The sequence below is a fragment of the Bactrocera neohumeralis genome, chromosome 5 (genome assembly GCF_024586455.1).
Source record: "Bactrocera neohumeralis isolate Rockhampton chromosome 5, APGP_CSIRO_Bneo_wtdbg2-racon-allhic-juicebox.fasta_v2, whole genome shotgun sequence".
Lineage (NCBI taxonomy): Eukaryota > Metazoa > Arthropoda > Insecta > Diptera > Tephritidae > Bactrocera > Bactrocera neohumeralis.
In genome coordinates, this window is record NC_065922.1 from 25,156,698 (window position 1) to 25,180,016 (window position 23,319).

The 23,319-nt window shown below is 33.2% G+C and overlaps 1 protein-coding gene across 7 annotated transcripts in view; it reads right to left on the minus strand.

The window, feature by feature from the left end:
• The window catches only part of LOC126758730 (protein vav-like), a 202,783-nt gene that overhangs the window by 7,745 nt on the left and 171,719 nt on the right, over nucleotides 1-23,319 (minus strand). Inside the window, exon 2 of one of the 7 annotated variants that reach the window (XM_050473098.1) lies at nucleotides 753-1,548. The exons of the other annotated variants lie outside the window; for them this stretch is intronic. The gene's annotated coding sequence lies outside the window, so the exon portion shown is untranslated. The remainder of the gene's footprint in view (nucleotides 1-752; nucleotides 1,549-23,319) is intronic. 7 annotated transcript variants of the gene reach the window in all.

Here is a 23,319-nt window from a genome sequence, read left to right on the forward strand (position 1 = left end):
ATATTTACGTACTATTGTGTTAGAAAAATTTAGCGCAGTGTGTCCAGTTGGATGCAGTTTAAAAGATAGGATAGTCTTTTTGTGTTTAGGACGTAGGAAGGTAAGTTTAAAACAAATTTAGTGAAAGGAAAAATTGCGTACCAATTAAAAATAAAAATACGCTTTGATATTTTCATTTTTGAGATTATGTCCAAAAAGTGTTTGATACAAAAATTGTATAACTTTTCATTATCTACAACTTTGTGTCGCTTTCGTTTACAATGTGTTTCAGCCTACTATACATATATTACTTTCACTTTTTACAATTTTCCAATACCTTTGGACAAGTCTAGTAATCTCTTGAAGTCTTATACCACCAATCATGTTTTCGCTGACAAGAATCTTAATAACAAAGTTATTCAAATCTACGATATCGTTTTGGATAACCACAAAATGAGTAATGCAAAGGAAACATATTGAACATATTTAAGGATTTAGAATTAAGATGTTCGAAAGCTTTGTACGAAGCGAATACCGCTAACAATCAAGAGTTTTATCGAATATTAAACCGAGTTTTATTACCAAAATGTATTTTTCTTTAACATGCAACAAAATATTGAGCGCAATAATAATCAAACTATACAATTCTTTAAGAACAGCAATCATATCAGCATTAGTGTAAATGGAAACTTCAAAAAATCTGCATGCTTATTAGAACCAACAGCCATGCAACATGCAATCTTTGGATTTTTTTATTTTCAGCAAAGACATACCTCGAATTCTTCGTTGGAGCCCACAAATGCTGACGCTTTTCACTTTGAGCGAAAAGAAATTCTTAGCATTTCGCGCTTCAAAAAACTAAGCCGAATTCACTTTGTTGGAAACCTTATCGGAAATATGCAAATAATTCCAATTCTTTCACCTTCCCTTCAACTGCCGTGACACACTTCTGCAGCACATACGAAAATGTTTGTGTATGTGTGTGTGTCACATGCACAATGGTGACTGCTCTCAATCACCTTCGACCCAGCGCATTCCTCAGTCAACACCCAACTGACCGCCGCTGCCGTTGCCCCCAAACACTTGCTGGGCAAATCGCTCTAAAAACTTTAACTAAAATCGTTTATGTTGTTGCAGCTGCTGTTGTTGTTTGTAGCTTGTGCAGGTGATTGAAGAAGAACAGACAACAGGTGAATACTTCAATTGTCAACAAGAAGCCAACTGTCAGCAGTGAGAAATTCAAATTTGTTGCATTGTTGTTAATAGCGATTGTTGTTGATGTTGTTGTTGTGATTCTTGCTGTTGTAGCGTTTGCACCGTTTTGGTGGCATTTCAACCTTTTCTGTTGACTGCGGTAATGCATTAGGTCAGTTCTTTGTGGACACAGCGAACATGATAACAACAACGAACAGTTTGTTTTTGTTTTTTAATCTTTTTATGTTTATGTTTTCTATTTTATTTGCTTTATTTAAGGCCACTTGCTTTGTCCAAAGATACCGTTATATATAGTGTGCAGTAAGTCCACTTCACTGGTTGCTGTTGGTCAACACTTTTTATTGCCTGCTTTTTCTATTAGTTTTGCGGTCAAATAAAAAAAAAACAACGAATTAACATTTTTTATTGTTTTTGTTGTCTTCTTATACCCTGTACAGGGTATATCAAGTTTGGGCCGAAATTTGTTTGAAAATATTCGGGAATCTACAAAATATAGCTATAAATGCTCAGCGTGACGAGCTGAGTTGATTTCGCAATTTCTGCCCGTCTATCTTGTCCCTAAGTTTTGGAGATAACGATCTGAAATTTTGCACACGCCCTTTTCTACTAAAGAAGCTGCTTATTTGTTGGAACCGCCGATATCGAATCACTATAACATATAGCTGCCATACAAACTGACCCATTAAAATCAAGTCCTCGTATGGAAAAGTATTTCATTTAACGTGATATCGACATCAAATATCTTCCAAGGCAACGCTTAATCTCCGAAAAAATTGTTCTTGTATACTGATCGATCAAAATCAAGTTCTTGTACTGGAGTTAACGTTTTTTCTTGTGTTTTTTCTATTATTTTTATTTTTGCTTTGCATTATAGTAATGACATTTGTCCATCAACAAGTTGTAGGTATAGGCGCTGAAATGCCAAGAGGCGCTGAATACAGGTATGTAGCCAGTTGCTTGGTTGATTGAAGATTCGTCGTTTTATTGCTTTTGTTTTGTTTTGTGGTTTATTTGATTTTTGTTTTTGTACCGTTTTCTGCACCATTTGCTTACCGGTATTTAACCTGGAAAATTTTCACCCTTTTTCAACCATTTTCACTCACTGGTTGGTCTAGGCTTAAGTTGCTTGGAAAAAAGCGGTTAGGGCTCAACCATAAGTATGCACGTTTGTGTGTGTATATGTGCGTGTACATAAATCTTCTTTCACTTTATTGCCATCAGCACAAGGTAACGCACCCATTGGTCAGGCTTATCTGGTGCATTTAAGTGACATACACTAAATCACTACCATTAATCCATTAATTTAATTTGTGGAAACCTTATAAATTGATTTTACAAATAAATGTGTGTGTGCATGTTGACCTATTGGCTATTCAATGAAGCATTTCAAATCGTGAAAACAATTAGATTAGTTCTTAATTTATAAAAAAAAAGAATGGGCTTTAACAGCTTTTTGAAGTCAATTAAAGGTCGGTTGAGTTGGCCTGGTTAATGGTTCTAAAGCTCATTTAATGTGTTTAAGAAATAAGAAAGGTGCTGAGAATGACAGTTTAAAGAAATATTAAAGAAGTTATTGAAGTCTGAAGCTAGACCAAAGAGCTGTCCACCATACTTGCACCATTTACTTCTGACAATAAAAGAAAAATAATTATTTGATCTAATTGAACTGAGCTATCTCTCGAGCAATCTAACCAAACGTTTACAGGATTGTTCAAAAAAGAAAAGGTATAAGCAATTTTCGTAGTAGATTGTTGGTTGTGATAGCAATTGTCAACACAATGTCACAAGAAAACTTAAGGAAATAATGGAAGAAATTTTATGTGAAAGAATATAATCGATTTTTTAAGACGGCAAATATTTCTCAAAGGATTTTTTGGAATGCTGCGGTATATGTATGTATGTCTGTCTATAAGTACGATATAAATAAGGAATCATTCCGGTTATCTAAACTCGAAAATCATGGAAACGGTATAGAATTGCAGAAAATAGAATTAATTTATCTGAGAGTTCATTCCTTGCATTAACCATTTTATCCGACTTCATTTCAAAAATTAGTTTCATCCGAAAACGACTTCAATAAAAAGGATTTTAAAGTAAACGATTAATCTACTTTAACAGCGTCATCTTTGTTGATATTATTTAAAACAAAGTTTAACAAATACAAATTTAATTAATTCTCTAGCTAAATTAAAGCCACTTTCATGATCTTTGCTTTAACCGACTATAAAGACAAATAAACAACTTTAAGCACCCAAAATGATATTATATATAGAATTATTTTAAAATCCAGAACAAAAAATAAAAAAAAAACTATATAAGAGATAACAAAAAACATTTCTATTTTATGCACCCTCTCTGAGTCAAGCATAAATATATTAAAGTGCTTCAACGCTTCGACTTGTCCTCGTTGTCCTCTAACTACATAAGAACATACAATCAGTGCAACACACTGATAACACACTAACCCCATAATTTCACTTTTTCCAATCAATGAAATTGCATCTCGACCATGGAGCCATTTAATGGTGCTGTTTTTAGAGCAACTTATGACAATACCCTGTAGGAAATAAAGTGTTTTTAATAGGACACTACAAAAGTAGGCCGCTCTTTTGACATTTCTCTTCAGTAAGGTTTTCCATTTCATCATGGTAAGATATACGATCCAACAACGAGTCGAAATTATTAAAATTTACTACTGAAATTCGGAGTCAGTGGCCTCAACTTTAAGAGCTACTTAAGCCAAAAACGTATTACATATATTTTTTAGTTTCCTAAAAAAATAATTTTCAAGCAAAAAACTTTTTGTTAATATAAAATTTTTTTATGAATTTAATTTGGAATTCTAAACTAATATTCTGGCTGTGAGTATCTTAAAGAACTTGTGAATTTCAAAAAATATATAAATATAAAGTAATAAACACAGTTGAACTTCCATAACTCGAACATGTAATATTCAAAAATGCAATAGAAGTAAAATTTTATACAAATTTGCTTCCACAACTCGAAGTCTCTCTCACTCGAACTTTTTTTTGGATTATATGGTGATTCGAGTTAGAGAAGTTCAACTGTATATTTAAGAATATTCTCCGAAATCTTTAACTTGATTCGACAGATAGTTTGGGTTATATGAGCGTAAACAGATCCAAAACTCATAAAAGCCTTTTTCTTGTAGAGCTGTTTTCAGTGTTGTTGAGGAAAATTTCTCCAAAACGACTGATCAACTTGAACGAAAAAACTACCTTTTTAGATATATTTGTCAGATAATTATCAAACTGACGTTGATCAATAACAAAAGCTTCGTCAGGATCGGGAAGAACCTCTCCAAACCAAACAAGGTTTCAGACAAGGCGACTCCATATTGTGCGTGGAGAAGTAAAGTCCTCTCTCGATGAACAAGGACCAAACTCTATAAGTCACTCAATATTCCCGTCCTGCTATATGGTACAGAGGCATGGACGTTGACAACATCTGATGAGTCGGTGTTACGAGTTTTTGAGAGAAAGGTTCTGCAGAAGATTTATAGTCTTTTGCGCATTGGCCACAGCAAATATCGAATTCGATGGAACGATGAGCTGTACGAGATATTCGACGACATTGACATAGTTCAGATTAAAAGAAGCGGCTACGCTGGCTAGGTCATGTTGTCCGAATGAATGAAAACACTCCAGCTCTAAAAGTATTCGACGCAGTACCCGCCAGGGGAAGCAGAGGAAGAGCAAGACTTCCACTCCGTTGAAAAGAACAGGTAAAGAAGGAACCTGGCTTCGCTTGGAATCCCCAGTTGGCGCCAAACAGCGCAAAGGAACAACGACTGGAGCGCGGCTATAAACGAGCAAGCGCACCCACTATGGTTGTAAAATTAAAATCATTATGATTGAATTTTCAAAAATTTCTATACGGAAAGATTTCAGTTCATCTTACGAGCCAAATTTTCCCTACAGGACATGCAGCTACCAAATATGCCTATCCACAATTGTATGTGCAGCTGTATATGCCACATACTCGTAAAAATAAATGCACTATCGGCATAATGAGCGCTGGTATTGTGGCAAATAAACCTAAATTATGTTGTGCATATTTTTAGTAGCAAATAAAATAAAATGCATAAAAGCTATGCCAAAGCGACTAGCAGAGCATCCGATCAAAATGAAGCAATCGCAATGAAATTACCCGCCGGCGACCAAGCAAACTACGTAAGTTAAGTACTTAACTGCTAAACTATACTAAAGAGGACAAAAGTTCAAGCATAGAGCAGAAATGCAATCGAAGGCCGATCGAACGGCAATTACTAAGAGATGCACACATACATACATACAAATATACATGCATACATATGTATAAAACTATAGAAATATGATAAAGTGGCAGAATCTTTTATTCAAGCATATATTTTAATGATTTTTCGAGCGAAGGATACAGCAGAAGCGCCAAATATGTATAAATATTCAAACACAATTACATTTAATAGTATAATATACATATAAACACACATAAATACATATTTTTAGTTGTCTTTGCCGCACAAGCGATGCATCGAGGACTTCAGGGCGGCTTAATCGTAGAATATGCAACATCTGCAGACACTTGAAAGTTGCAAGCCTTCAAGTGCTGGCAAACACATATTTATGCACACACATATATATGTACATACAAACACATCGACATACTTCCTCAATTCAAGATAAACTTGTGATAACGTCGCAAAATTATGGCTATGCGTTGCAATAAAATTAACCATTTCTCGCAAGAAAAAAGCAAACGCAAAATAATTGTATACATTGCAGACAAAAGCAACTCCCACTTCAATTACCAGCAAGTACACTTGCACTTGTGCAACAATGTTGCCAGGTTGCTAGGCTGCAAGGCTGCAGTGTTGCTGTGGTGCGAGTTGTGCGGCGTGTTTGCATGCTAATTGCATACTTCATGGCGGTTGTCCTTTGTGCGCTATATGATCAACAACAACAACAACCGGCTGTAGAATGGGTGTAAAGGCAATTGGACACACAAGTGGACAGCTAACATCAAGTTAGACTACACTAGGAGCTGCATGAGCAAGAAGCAAAAGGAGAAAACCTAAAGTAAAGAAACTCAACATTTAATTATGCGAGTATAACAGAACGACGGCATGCACAGAAGCATTAAGGTGAGTATTTTTTTTTTGGAAATGAAAATGAAGTGTTAGGCATCAGCACCAGTTAAGGTGTTAGGTGGGTTTCAGAAGTACAAAAAAAGGTAATTTACGATTTTTTTTAATATAAACCATCAAATATTTAAAAATAAAATATTGCATATTAAAGGCACATATTTGAACAACGACTCCTGAAATTTGTATATAAAAATGTTGAAAATTCCGCTGTTGAGACCTCATCTCAATGGGTGTCCCACAAAAAAAGTTAATGTTATTTTAAAGATGTGTACACAATTCGAACTAAATCGGTCGATAACTTTTTGAGAAATCGTGCCCACCGACTTTAAAAATGGAGTTTTGACAAAAACGCATTTAAAAATGGCGCACTTTGCCTAGATAGCCTCGAGCGCACAAGTTCTCAAGGCCGTAACTGCGAAGCTATTACTCGGATCAACTTGAAAATTTAGGACAATATTTTAAAGGTGTTGTAGAATTTATTAAGATAAAAACAAAAATCTATTTTTTTTTAATTTCAAACCCACCTTAATGCTAAGACGTCAAATTTCTTTTTCGTTGAAAAGAAGTTGGTTAAAAATGTCACACCCTAATATAAATATTCACATATGTTTGAACAACTATGTGGCAATCTTATGCGCTTCATAAGCTAGCTATTGAAATGGAGCTGATGTGTGGAAAAGCGTTCTTAAGAAGTCAAGTGGCTTATGTTGTAAGACACCAAGAGGTTAGATGGCTGAGTTTGCTGCGCTAAGGACACGCATACGTTAGGCAATAGGTGCGCCACCGAGGGGGTGCCGCAAAGGATGAATAGGCAAAAAATGGAGCAGTGTGAATGTGGATTAATGAGAATTCTTGAACTTTGAATAAAGAATGCAACGTCGGAGTTATTATTTAGAAGGTGCTAAGGCGACTAAGATTGGAGAAGATATTAAGAGATAAAAAATAATTGAAAGCATGGTTGTTTATATTATGTTACAGTGTTCTGGCGCATGGAGTTCACGATCGAATTGAAAAAATGATGTTGTCGTACTCTTGAAGGATAAGGAGGTAAGAAAGGGTGGTATTCATACAGTTATTGTTACTACGCTACGAAAACTGAACACACCTGTATTTTATTGAGTGTCGATATAATTTGCTACAATTTTTTTGTTTTTTTTTTTTCAAAAAATCAACCGTTTAATCCAAAACTTACTAAAAAATGTCATGTCTCTGTCTCTGTGAGCACAACTAAATCATAGTCCTGTAGACCGCTTGTATTAATAAAAATATGTGGACTTTTCCATTGCTTGAATCGTCTGTTAGACGAAACTATAACTTTAACTATAACCTATAATTTACATGATAGAGAGAGAGTTTCTCGAAACATTATTATTATTCGAAAAAATCACCAACTTGCAGTTAAGGTAAACTGCAACAAGAAAATGTTTGACTTACTTTGGGTTATGAAGGCGGAAAGGATAAAGAAAGAGTAAGGAGTACTATGAAATTCAACCGAGTCATCACCTAGACGAATCTTCAAACTTAAGGAATATAAAGAGTATGTTGGGAATCTTTGGGATGCATTTTTATCAATTGATCAATTTTCATATAACCCAGTTATTTAGCAACTATTAACAGCCTGAGGATAAAAGCATGAATAAAATTTCAAAAATCTGCCAAAATAAATTTGAAGCTAACGAGGCGGAATGTTTGTAGGATTATTCGTTCTTAAGAAAATGTTTATGTATAATTATAGTTGGCTTTGGATATTCAGAAGCTCTTTAAAATAATATATTTTTTTAGTTCAGGGCATTAAAGACAAGGTCTTATGAATTTCTGCGGCATAAGAATTCGTCAATTATTTCAATTATTTCTCGGTTGATTTTATGAAGTAAACACCTTGTAAAAAAACCTCTTTGGTTTTAATATGCCCGATCTTTCCAAATATTATACATATATAACTTCACAAACTAATATCCTAGCAAAAACTCTCTTATTGCACGTCATATTTCTTTGCCACTTTTTATAAATCACGTGTCTACAATGCAGTCCTTTGCACATATCATCTGCACATGCAATAAAAACTTAAAAACTGAACAAAATCTGTTGAAAATCTGTTGAAAATCACGCACAAATGTATATCTACAACATTACAAATACTAACAAATAAAGAAAAACATAAACCCGCAAACATAAAAACATTACGCATAGGCAAAAGTGTCATACAGATTTCTAGAATGTGCAAAAACAACACGGCATGCACGCCGCACACCCAGGAAGTCAATGCAATTAAGGCGTTTTTTGTTGGAACCTTACACTTAGGCATAGAAATGCAAGACTGTACTCGCTTGAATGCACATATTTTCTATTCTAGGAGAAAAATATGAGCACAGCAGCCACTTGTTGGGTCAACAGCTTCCATCTGTGCGAATCACTGCGACATGTGTTGCCACAAACTGTGACAACACCGCTAATGGGTGGCGAGGAGTGATGCAATACAGGCCAGAGGAATTTCAAATCTGTAACACTTCTGGGAAAATGTTTGTACAAAATATGTATATAGAGATTGTCTGGAAAGTAATAGGACTGTACAATGTGGAAGAAATATGGTTTCGCATGGCATTTTAGGTAATATCGAAATTTAAATTAAATTAGGTAAAATAAAATATAAATTGTTTAATAAATAATATGTATGGAACTACACTTCTTCCAATGGCATCTATATTTTCGAGAAAAATGTATCAAGGGCTCACAGATTTGAGTTGGAGGTATTGAATAACTTCAGATTTGTTAAGGGTCTATTCGCATGTGCATTTTATATATTAATTTAATTTCAGCCTGTGAAATTCTGGAAACTGTTCTCTAACTAAATGTCTAATTAGTTGATGGAAAATGCTTGATAAGGCTCATAACCTCAACCAGATGTACTAAAACAACTGTTCGTCTAATTAGACACTAGAAAATCTCAATGGTGTTCGAGTAAAACAATGGCTGAACGTCATGAAACAATTTCTTTCAAATAAGTATGTTTCTGTGGAGCATGGAATTCCTAACTCTATTGAATGAACTTGAATGAACACAAGATACTGGTTCCAACAAACCTATGGCCCTCAATTTTTATTTATGAGCCCGCTTCTAATGCAAAATAAATCACCGAGTTGCTTTAACTCTCCTCGGTTTTCAAACGATAGATTCGATATTTCATTAAGTTCTCTGAGCGCCATTTACTTGGGAGTAGCCGGAAATGATTCTTTTACATACTTTTAGTAAGAATATGCCTCCTTTTTAAGAAAAAAAAAGTAGAAAATTTATAGGAGAGTACTAAATTGAAATTATTTTAATTTTAAGTCGAGTAGTATACTAAAATCCTGGAATCATTCCACAAAAAACATCAATATCATTGCTTTTTAACAAGAAGCAGGGAAGTGATAGAACGAAAGGTTTAAAAACGCTGACGTAGCTAAGAAGGCAATAGCGTTTTTTACGAAAAAACCCAACATATCGGGGAGAAAGGTATCGGAAAAATTACAATGTTCTAAATTTTTGCAGGAAAAGTTAAAGGAGGAAGCGCTGAAGTCTTACAAAATTTCAAAAAGAACAGCATGGCAAAAGATCGGGCCAAACGGCTTCACTTTGATTTCCTTAAAATTTTTGTGCTTATGACTTTTCTTAGAGACTTTTCTCAGCTTCCAGGTGTGAATTTTTATGTTGAAGATTAATAAAGGAATGTCCAAAAAGAGTTTAAAACATAAAAACAGACAAATTTTCCAAAGAAAATTTTCATTTGGTAAGAAATTTGTAGCTGTGGTAAAAGAAGCACTTCTTTTGTTACAACTGGAACTATCAACGTTTATACATCCAGGAGTGCTTTCAAAAACGACTTTTGCCATTCATAAGATGTTATGAGGTGTCCACATTTTTTGGCCTTGGCTTCATGCCATTATAGCAAATCGGCAGTTGAGTGGTATGAGATGAGCAATATAGCTTTTGTGCCAAAATTTGCAAATCCGCCTAACTGTCCTCAGCTCCGACCCATCGAAAGATATTGGACAAAACAAATTGCTGACACCACTAAAAATTTTTCGAAGAAATGGTTTTCTTCAAGCATGCAGATTACAGAAAATACTATTAAGAGACTCATGGGAGGTATATTGGAAAAAAATTAAATTATTTACAGAAACAATTAATCTGCAAAATGTTTTTTATAAATGAATTATTGTTAAAAAACCTGTTTTTTTTTTAATACATGAACTATTTGAAAAGCTACTTAAATTTTTTCGCGCACTAACTTCATTGTGCGCAAACTTAAATGATCAGGATGGCAAGTTGACTCAATTTATCAATAAAATGTCAAATCGAAAAAACACGTCTTTTTCTTCCCAAAAATTTGCACATTTGTTGGAACCACCGATATTGCATTACTATAGAATACAACCGTCATACAAATTGAACTGTCAAAATCAAGTTCTTGTAGGGAAAACTATTTTATTTGTCAAGATATCTTCCCGAAATTTGGCATATATTGTTATCCACGGTCGAACTACTATAGCATATACTTAGCTGTCATACAAACTGATCAAGTAAAATTCATATATGTATATGAGTTTTTATACCCTGTTATGCTATAAGAAATGGACCTGTGTAGGGTATTACAACTTCAGTGCTGCCGAAGTTAACGTTTTGTTTTGTTTTAAGCATTTTTATTGTGACTTTTCAATGCACGTGACTTTCGACAGTAGTACACACACCCACTATAATTTCACTCTAAAATGCATTAAAATCACTAAGCACAATCGTTTAGTGTAGTAATTATGCCGAACAAATGGCTGCAAGTATGCATAGAAAAATGCTGCTGGTAATTTTCGGTGAAATGTGTTGTTTGCTTAAAAATACTATGGTAGCGTGCTTGCGGCAAATCGAAAACGAAAGTGTGCCACAGGTGTTACACATACAATTAAAAACTACTCATTTTTATGAACTCTTATGGTACATATAGTAAATACATACATACATATAAGCGCAAGTTATTGTATCTACATATGGAAAATACACATGCAACATGCCGCAAAACAATTAAGCGTTGCAGCCATTAACTAGATAAGAGCGTAGATATGCGAGAGCAACTCATTAAACTGCAAACCCAAACAACAACATATAAACGAGCACACGTTTGGCTTAGATGCCGCGTAGATTCAATTAAATCTTTTCCAGCGGCATTAGCAGAGAATCTGCTTAAAACTCAGCTATTAATAAAAGCGAATAAAAATGAAAACACACTAAAGAGATGGGGCGAGACAGATAGAGAGGTAGAAAAAATTGAGCGAAAAATTAAAGCAAACAATTAAACGTGCACAAAATAGAAGCAGAAAAAAATATTTACTGAACCGGGGGGCGTACAATGGATGAGACCCACACAGTGCAAACTGCACTTGACTGTCGGCAAAGTTGCCGCGACGCAGCGCTTATTTATGTGGCTCATCAACGAATTTGTATCTATACAATACGTTTACGGTGTTGTTGTTGTAGTTGTTGCTTTTGTTAATTGAATTTTATGCTCGCATCGTAAATCAGCCGGCAGCGGAGCGATATAGCTTGACATATGTGTATGATAGACATATAAACACAATATATAAACCATGTACATAGCCATGTACACACACATACAAACTTTTCTAGATACATATACATATAGATCTATAGAAAATTTTCCTTTTGTAGCGCAATTGCATTCATTTGCTAAAATTAAATTACATCTGCCGCTGTGATTTTCTACTTTTTGTGTTGTTGTCATTTTATTTTACCTTTATTATTGTTTTTGTATGTTGTTTAGTGTCATAGCATGTCAATTTTCAGGTGCAACAGCCTACATATGCAATGTAATGCGCATTTAAAGTAAAAAACAAAGTAAACATAACAACAACAACGGCACCTGTGTTGTTAACAGCCGACAAACTCGTGCTCGTAAATATGTGCAACGAGCGCATAAATTCTTTCAAATGGGCCCAACCAACAACACAAACAGTCGTACATGCAACACGTGCTGCGGTGTGAGTGAGCAATTTCACACATACATACATACTTGTACAAACATATTGCTAAGTTCATCCGTAGACACGCATGGGATTTTGAAATATTTATGATTTTCAATACAGCGCGAGTGGGGGTTTCACTCCATAAAATTATGCTGAAGCTTCTGTCACATTCTGGTTATTACAATTATAAACAAGAAACTGAAGGTTTAAAAATAAATTTATTTTAATTAAAACAAGCGGAAAAAAATCTAAAACATTTCGGTTCCATATCTTCTAAAGGAATCATAGAGTTTAAAATAAAATTGAAAATCGTGATTTCCCTATATCAATCATAATAACACTTTGAAAAATATTGACTAGTAACACTAGAATGATACACATCTGACAAGGCTTATAAGAACTCGATAGTATATAGTTTCATAAAAGATATTTTTTCTTCATTCAATAACCTTAATTGGACTTGAAAACTGTGATATAGTATCAAACAACGTGACTAAAAAGAATTAATAGTGTCTTTAGAAAAGATGCAAAGTCTAAAAAAACTTGATGAGGTATCCTCATTTTCCATTTTCTCTCACTGATGTTTACCTACTTGTTTTAGGGCGCCTATGTACGGTTAATGGATTTTTAAGAAGTTCTCTGAATATATTTTAAGAGCTTGATAACTTTTTTAAAAAAAAACGCATAAAATTTGCAAAATCTCATCGGTTCTTTATTTGAAACGTTAGATTGGTTCATGACATTTACTTTTTGAAGATAATTTCATTTAAATGTTGACCGCGGCTGCGTCTTAGGTGGTCCAATTTTGGGCAACTTTTTCGAGCATTTCGGCCGGAATAGCCCGAATTTCTTCGGAAATGTTGTCTTCCAAAGCTGGAATAGTTGCTGGCTTATTTCTGTAGACTTTAGACTTGACGTAGCCCCACAAAAAATAGTCTAAAGGCGTTAAATCGCATGATCTTGGTGGCCAACTTACGGGTCCATTTCTTGAGATGAATTGTTCTCCGAAGTTTTCCCTCAAAATGGCCATAGAATCGCGAGCTGTGTGGCATGTAGCGCCATCTTGTTGAAACCACATGTCAACCAAGTTCAGTTCTTCCATTTTTGGCAACAAAAAGTTTGTTAGCATCGAACGATAGCGATCGCCATTCACCGTAACGTTGCGTCCAACAGCATCTTTGAAAAAATATGGTCCAATGATTCCACCAGCGTACAAACCACACCAAACAGTGCATTTTTCGGGATGCATGGGCAGTTTTTGAACGGCTTCTGGTTGCTCTTCACCCCAAATGCGGCAATTTTGCTTATTTACGTAGCCATTCAACCAGAAATGAGCTTGGTCACTTGGTCGATTATGTAGACCATAAATCGGACGTAAAGCGCGAAACACATTTCGAACCGAACACTGATTTTGGTAATAAAATTCAATGATTTGCAAGCGTTGCTCGTTAGTAAGTCTATTCATGATGAAATGTCAAAGCATACTGAGCATCTTTCTCTTTGACACCATGTCTGAAATCCCACGTGATCTGTCAAATACTAATGCATGAAAATCCTAACCTCAAAAAAATCACCCGATACATAGGTTCGGAGGGTTGGCATCCCAACATCAAATCAGACTAAATTTGAAAGCATATTGTTACACTACAAACTTGCATTCATCCGCTCATCAACTCTCCAATTTCTATGTAAGCATTCTTCGTTCCGCTTCGACCCAAACCTAGGTTAAAATTTTGTCTATATCTACGATAATAGAGAACACAGTGCTCGTAAAGTGAGATTCAGTACTATGTTTATTGAAATCGCTGGCATTAAGGAGAACAAAACGTACATAAGACGCAGTGTAACGGTTTTCAACAAATCTAATTTTTTATTGTATTATTAAATTCTACCATACCTCTAGAATATGGTCCTAATTTTTCAAGTTGATCCGAATAATAGTTTCGGGGATACAGCCTTGAGAACTTGTGCGCTCGGCTATACTAAGTGCGCCGTCTTTAAAAACGTTTTTCTCGAAACTGTAATTTTGAAGTCGGTTCGCAAAATTTCTCAAGAACATTCTCGGGACTTGGACCAAGGATTTTTTCCGATTAGAACTATTAAAAAAAAATTTCACGAAATTTTCACTGAAATTTAAATTTTTTGTAAAAATGTCTGCCAAAAATCAAATTTTCAGATTTTCTAAATACTTTCGTCCAAGTTCTAAGTTAAGGGTTTAACCAAAACAGGTTTTTTTCACTTTAGATGAACCTGTAAGGAGTTATCTTGCCAACACGGGCGCATCTTTTTTCCGTCGTTGGAAATGGCGTCGTAATGGCCAAGTTTGAAATATTTTTTTCCAAAAATTTCAGAATTTTTTAGTTTTTTGTGTATGTTTGTAACAATAAAAAATTTTAATAAAATATTTCGTGTTTTAGATGAGAAAAAAAATTTTAAAAAATACTGATTTTTAAACGAGGAAAGCCATGTAAACCCTTAAGAAACAAAGAAACAAAATTGTTTGAATTGTGGTATTCTTCAGACAACAAGACCTAAAATACATTAAAGTTTAAAGCCAATATGAAGTTATTGTTATGAAACGTGTTTATTTAAAACCATTTTAACCAACTTTCCAAAAAAAAAAAACATAATTTTTGGCAGTATTTTTCATGAAAATTATTTTTCGTTGCGCAAAAATTGCCTTCCATTATTAATATTTCGACGACTCTGACAATTAAGGTAGCCAAACATATGTACATACATACATACATATGTATATACAAGTATCTCACAGATAATCAACAATCGACAGTTCAAATGTTTCACGAGGGGTTGTGTGTTCTTTTTTAAATATTTTATTTTTCTTTTTTGCTTTTTATGTGTCTTTGTTGACCTCCTTTGCCTGCAGTGAACAATTCACCTATTCACCAATTCACCAACTCACCGGCGATCGAGTAGTTCTATTTGTGTGCTTGTCTTCTAGTGCGTTTGTGTACTCGTACATTTGCGTGTACAAGAACTCAGTTTTGAACAGAAATTTTATTTGTTGTTATTTGTGTTGGCAGACAACACTATTTGCTTAATTTTTAATTTACCGATTATGTACATACATATACTTTACGTACATGCATTTATATATTATATTTACTTATGTTTTCATTTAAGCTAGATAATCTAGTTTTCCTCACAGAATATTGAAAATAGTCAATTCGAATATTTTAGGTATAAATATCACTTTTGTGCATGATCCCAAAATTAACACACGATTCAAATTTGGCGCCATTTCAATTAGTTTTGAATTCGAAGTTAAATTTCCGCCTTTTCCGACCGTATTTTGTAAGAAATTTTCGAACTGTGTCCACCAAGCTTTCATTATTTTTGAAATATTGTTCCATAATAAATAGACGTTGTTCTATCGCGTAACGCTCCATGTTTACTAAGCCTAAACTGTCAACTGTCGATTTGTTTCTTTAGGGTTGTCAACACTTTCACCTTACAAATGACGGCAAATTTAAAATAAAAGATTTTCAAAGTGAAGTGAAGTGAGTAGAATTTTTCGAAATCTTCCAACTTATGCAGATAATGAAATTTACTGGCACAAATTCGCAATAAAAATTTAGTTTTCTTCTGACATGTGAAAATGATAGAAAAATCCCTATCTATGCCAACTTTCGGCACAACATGTCAATAAATCTATATTTACTTGGCATTCAAATATAGTACATACCCACATATGTTTTTATGTATGTTTCACAGTTTTTATTTTTAGTGCCGAATAATCTCACTTGAACTTATTTCAAAAAACCCTGACATCGCTGAAACTAATTGCTAAATTTTATGCGCTAAATCTGTCTGTATGGGTCGATACCCTGTAGAAATGAGATAACATGGACGAATGAGACATACATACTTATGTACATATATAAATATAGTCATTAAGTAAGTCTAGTGTGAGCTAAATTGAAGGAAATATTAAAATTTGAGAGAAATATTTATTTTTTTCATAAAAAATTGCAATTTCTTAATTTTTTCTCAACAGGATCATAAACTCAAAGTTCATTTTTAAATGCTGCATAGTGCTTAAATTTGGCGTTTCCTTGACGCTTGAGATGAAAAATAATCAAAATAAAATTTGTGTGTTGAAACTGTTATTGACATTCGTCGCCAAAAATTATTTAGCAAACTTTGCCAAGTGCATGTAAAATTAGAAATTATTTGCGAATGTATGAGTGCATATGCACAATGTGTCACGAGATATAAGAATTGCATCACTGTGCAAATTTTTATATTGAAAATTATTTTTTTAAGAACTGAAAATGTTTTTAAGTGATATATGGAAAGTATATTATCATCCTTGGATAACTTTCGAATTTTCAAATTTTGGAAAGTAAAACTGATTAGGGGGAAAAAAATTTGAAAGCATGACTAATTCATGAGCTTAGGAAAAGCACAGACGTATGTACATATAAGTATACTTGTATATATCGTCAAATAAAACGCAAAATAATGAAATACCACTTTTCATAAGTTTACAGACGAAGGAAAAACGTTATAATAAAAACCACTCATATGAGAAATTTTGAGTTTTGGTTATAAAATGGTTATATATAGGTTATCATACACTTATATTTGAACCAAAATTTGAGTTTTGGTTATATAATGGTTATTATATGTTACAGCGATTTTCGATTTGTTTTTCATGATACGCTGTTTTGCAGTTTAGGTGACGATATAGAAAAATTTGTTCAATTACTGTAAGGGATAACATTATATTTTTCTAGTTTTATGATCTAAAAGCCCAAAAATCAGCTTTCCAAGTTGCAAGTGACACATTACACTATTTGCCATAAACAACTGTTTTTCTTGGTGTTGCACCAAACAAATTTTTTTCGAAAAGTTGAGTATAAGTAAAAAAAATAATTTCCCCGTTTTCGATGTTAGCCTCCAAATCTAAATATTATCCTTCGAAGTCCGAAATTGAACTTAGTTCAAACACTTTTATTAATTACAGGATGAAAATTACTAAAAGAGTAAAAATATTAATTCTATTTTCTAATTTTTCCTATATTTTCAATGATGTGTAATTTTTTTTATCAGGCTTCTATGACAGATACTATATTATAATTATTACGCTAAAAATCGAGAAATTTTCTGCTCTCATTTCTCATTAACGCACTTTTATTATCAGTAAACAATTTCAAATCATACCTGCAAATAAATCAAAAGTTATTTATGAAGTAATTTCTTGATTTCAGAAATTATATCACCTTTTAAATGTTTCAACTCATCATTTTATAGCACCACTGAAGAGCCTTTTGCATCACTCTTAAACCAAGCTAGCTGCTGTTCTAGAAGCGTAATCCCAAAAGTGATTCGGCACTTTATACTGATAAGAAAGCAAAAAAAAACGCAAATAAGCATCTCACATCTCCGACGATCCGCGACAAAAAATTACTTCGCCGATAAGAAAACCGCGTGAGATCATGTGCAAATTATTTTTATTTTCTTTCACCTTAATAATTAAGCTGAATCAAAAAGCAAACAACGTACATACATACATATGTACATATGTATGTTTTATTAGCTCTAAGGCAAACAACGGGCAATGCGACAATTATGAACTCAATTATGATGACTATTTCTTATTTCTATGATATTATTATCACTTTATAATAAGTGTATTTGTATAGGAAGGAGAGAGGAATGCATATGGTAAGTGGTCAAATATTTATTAAATGATTATTATTATAAAAAAAAAATATTATTAACATAGTCAAAGTTTATTTTTCATAAAAATATAAAAAATATTAAAATTTACAAAATTAAAAAAATAATAATTTTTTTTAAATTATAAAAAAAAAATGTTTTAAATATTTTCCTTTATATTAAATATTATTCTTTGAATTAAAATTTAAAAAATAAAAAAGAAAATCAAAATTTTAAAAATTATAAAAAAATGCTTAAAATAAAGGAAAATATATTTTATGAATATTTTTACTTCAAAAAGATATTTGAGCTTTTTCACAAAATACCTCCAAATAAAGGGATTTAATCTTCCTGTTTTTCTTTACTTTTCCACATCCACAAATGTCGCGAAGTTTTCACTGATATTTTAATTTTTTTTGTAAAAATATCCTCCAAAAATCAATGTTCTGTTTCCTTCCCCCTTCGGCTGAGTTTAAAATATTTTTCTTTTTTCAAAAATTGCAGAACTTCTTTGTTAATAATGTAAGTTTTTAACAATAAAAAATTCTAATAAAATATTTAATTTTTTATCTGAGAAAAAATTGTGGAAAAAAGGCTGATTTTACCCGAGGAAACCCATGTAACCAATTAAAAATAATAAAAATTACTCATATTTCAATAATGTTGAGACTTATATGCATTAATAAATATTTCAATTAAAATATTTTTCATAATTTTTATTTCTGTTATACGACGCGTGTCTTTTTAATTATTAAATTGTGCTATTTTATCTTGAGAATATTTCATGAAACATTATGCTAAATGTTTTATGCAAATAATTGTTCAAAACTACACACTGTGCAACGCTCTGACATTCGATAAGGAACAGAAATAAAAACTTAATTATTTATCATGTCTGTATCAAGCAGAAAATATTAGCATAGCTTAAATTAAAAAGCGCCATGCTCACCAGCTTGCTAACGTCAATACAAAGGTACATACATACATATGCATACAAAAATATAGTAAACAAACTATATAAAAATCCGCATGTGCGTACGAAATTGCAGCTAAGTCCAAACAAATACGGAAAAATCCATGTCAAGAAATTATTTGAGGGTAAACTCGAGCGAACGCGTTTATGACTTATTAGGCCAAGTACTTGAAAAGACGGGTAGCCAATGACGCTTGAAGTTGAATTAAAAAACCATTAGAAGGCTAAAAATGGAAACTGCAAATGAGCACAGAGTACGACAATGGCACAAAATTTATAAATATTGACCAACCCACATAATTGTGTATAAATATCTAAAAGACCACATACATATGTATAAGTGGGAAGAAAATTTGTAAAAATAATTTTATTATCTTTGCATATAACGGTAATGTCGCTTATCGTAAACTTTATATAATTGAAGTGAAGACAATTCATAAAGGAAATGATAAATGAGCTGTGATATGTGATTAAAAAGAACAGCAACAACAAAATATTTCTATGGTAATGAGCTTTTGTAAGCGATGGCGTCATTTAGATACAAGGAAAATCTAAGAATACATATTTAGTTTAAGTCTTTGTTATAACATAATAATAAGAATAGCTGTCATCGATTTGCCAAGCGTTCCTCTGCAGCAAATCGAACAAACTATACCAGATGATCAAACAAACGAGTAGCACTTATGGTGCAACCCTGCACTAGCATTTCTTTTGACGCATGTGTAATAATGTAATGATTCCAAAAATTTTATCAAAATGTATTGCAATAACAAATAGCTAAGCAGAATTTTTGTAAAAGTGCTAGAGTCGATGGAAAAGCAATTTTATATTTATATCATCTGATCAAATTTGACCCGGACTGATCTATTTAAACTGCGCCTTCAAACCGAAACGGAAAATATTTTTCCTTACATTACATAATTTTTTTAATGTTCGTGTAACTTTTGATTTCTGCCAAGTAGAGGTTGCAAAAGAGATGTTTAACAAAGTATCCGAGATGACGAGACGTGGTTTTATGAATATGACGTCGAAACAGTGCAACAATCTAGCCAATGGCGCTCCAAAAATGACTCGAAGACCATTTCAGCTGAGCCTTGAAACAAGTGTATGGAGAATTGGTTTAAGACTTGGTATTATTTTATAGGCTCAGGAGTCAATTTTTGAAAGCCATAAAAAAATTTGTGAAAACGTGAATTCACTGAAAAGGAATTTTTTAAAACATACTTTTGGTATGGAATTATTTTTGTAGCTAGACCGTATACATATACAGTTTCAAGAGCGTGACTCACATTTTCAGAGGAAAAATTGAAGGTAAAGGATTACAAAGCCATCAAAGGAGTTCAACATATTGATTTGGATTGTCATGGTATTAAAGATTAAGTAGATTATAGGTTTATGAATAAACTAATAAAATTCTTAAATCTCACAGTTCGAGGTATACTATATCAAATATGAAAAATATGTTACATTTTTTGTAATCCTATTGATCTACACCTAGTCCTCTTAAAATGTCACTATCTGATTTACAAATGAAATATTGCCTCTCTAATACAAGATCCACAACAACAACATGACCTAAAACTCCATTGCCGCATCTAGCAATTCTCATAACCGATGATTTCTTCAATTAATTTCCGCGCAAGCCTACATTTTACTTATGATTGTACTTCATCATTGTCAGTTTTCCGCCGCTCACTCAGCTTTTTCCAGCTAAATTTAATTTACATCCTCACATCTTCATTATGTTGCGCAGTTCGCAGTTGGACAAAAGGCCCACTTTTTTCGGTTTGTCATTGCTTCTTCGTTTTTTTGTTTTTTTGTTGTACCAATCATCATTGATGCCTACACTGTCATCTAAAGCTTGATTGTATCAAATCGATGACTTGGCATTCACCACTCGCCGCTGGATGTGTGCATGCACCAGCTAGCCCGGGTGACCAGCAGTTAAATGGAGTGATGCTCAGCGATAAATTGTGCGCGCAGTGGACAGGAAATGCAGTCGCCTACTGAAGGTTGGTAAGGTGGCTGAGCAAACTACAAGCAAATAAACAAAAAAAAATCTCGGTTTCTACCTGCTGCACCTTTGTGGTTATTGTCCGGCAAAATGGTTACGTGGTAAGAACATTTAGAATTGACAAACAAAAAACGAAGTAGAATTGTCTTCTAAACATGTATTTCCTGTTGCAGAACAACAACAAATCGACCGAGACGATTACCACGCGTTTATTGCGTTTCCTCCCTTTTCCCGTAGGAGTTCTCTTCTCTCTGACTTTCTATGCATCACGTACTATGGTTGTGTGGAAAGATTTGTTCCTACGCATTTTTAATTTTAAAAATTCTCTTTCAAATCGTTTTGTGTTACATATGCTTTCAAATTTATTGACGTATGCATGTATTTACAAAAATGTGACATGTGAACCAACAAATTAATATGTAGCCAAATATATGAAGGTGTGGCATACAACAAAATTATGCTATTCGTGGATATTATTTAGAATATAAGAATACACTCTTGGAAAAAAATAATTTTATCGACCACATGCGACCTAAATTATTACACACAACTCTTCATTTTCGATTAACAGTATAAAATGGCTTAAGTTTCTAAAGCCATAACATGCCCCCAATTGATAAAATTATTTATTGTTATCTATCTATGTAGAACACCTACAACTATGACAGATATCAAAACAAAATTACAGCAATGTAGAAAATATATTAGTAAAAGTTATATATGATATAAATTAAGGTGGAAATCAATTTTTGGGGATCTCTTTAAACTGCGCGGAAACCGAATCGGCAAACAAAGCTTCTGGAACGTCTTCATATATATATATTTTTTTTTTAATTTTTGGGGATCTCTTTATTTTAGTGAATTAGAAACAAATTCTCTGGACACTTTTGATTCAATAGTAAAAGAAAAATTCGGACTAGTTTAAATGGCGCGCGGAAAACGGAACCTTTTCCTATATTCGGAATTTGTTCTCCATATGCCACTTAGAGTTAGTTTGGCAGCCTGTTGTTTAGAAAAGTTTTTCTGGCGATTTTAAGCGTTCATCCTAAAAGACTACAACACCTCATGGACTATGTAACAACACTATGAATGGCTCATAAGCCTACCAGTCTAATCTAATTAACTTTACAGTTGGACATATTGGCTCAAAATTTTGTGTTTCTAATAGAATCAAGGCTTTGAAATCTTTGAAAATATTGCAGAACTATTTTAGGAAATATTCTTTATCATGAACACTAGTATTTAAGTGGTACGAAGCATTCAGTGAAGGTCGTGAAATCATCGAAAACTTGCCTCATGTGAGTCGCACCTTTCACATTGAAAAATTAAAGAAACGTTACATGAAAATCATCGTGTTGGTGTCAAAAAGATCGCAGAGGATCTAAACAATTCTTACGAATCGACTCAATACATTTTGGTTAATGTTTTGGATATGAGGCTTGTCAATGATAGATTCGTTACAAAATACCAAAAATTTTCGCAAGAACAACATCCAGTAAAGATCACAAACGAGATGCTTGACAAAGTGAGTATCCTACACAGTAATGTCGTGAAAAGTGGATTTATGAATATGACACCGATGCTGTCCAACAATTTAACAACAACGGTAGTTTATAAATGAGCCGAAATCAAGAAAACCAAAGGAGCGAAGGCCATCCCAGTCAAGGATTATAGCAAATGTATGAAAAATTGGATTAAGCTTCGGCATGCTTGTATTGGCTCAGGAGCCTATTTTGATAGCGATATAATTTTTTGTTATTCCGGATCTACTTTGATCAAATGGTAATCCAATCAATATGTAATAGAGGGATTCTAACAACGTTTTTAAAAAATTTTTAAAGTTATCAATAAAAAAATGACAATGTCCCAAAGAATATACTTTTCTAAGGCACTTTACAGTTGCTGACTATGACTGCCTCCCTAACTTTGGGTTAGAAAATTAATAACTTCTTTAGGACACTTTAGAACAATGCCGTTATCTATTAACAGGATATGGAAAATTGCAGTTTTGGGACACAAAAAATGTTCCTAAGCAGAAAAATAAACATTAAACATTGGGATTAGAGTCAACGAAGTACATTTCAAGTTTTCAACTTGGTTCGTCTAGAGTTTCCCAATTAGAAAATCATATAATTCTCAAGTTCTTGTTTCCCAACCTTGTGAAAACAACATACTTCACAGCTTGAACCCGCAAATGATTTTCTTAAATTTAAAAATGTAGATTATCAAAATGGTGACTGAATATCGCAAAAGTTCAGCAGTGATCGGAGAAAGAATATCAAGTTCAAAACCACAA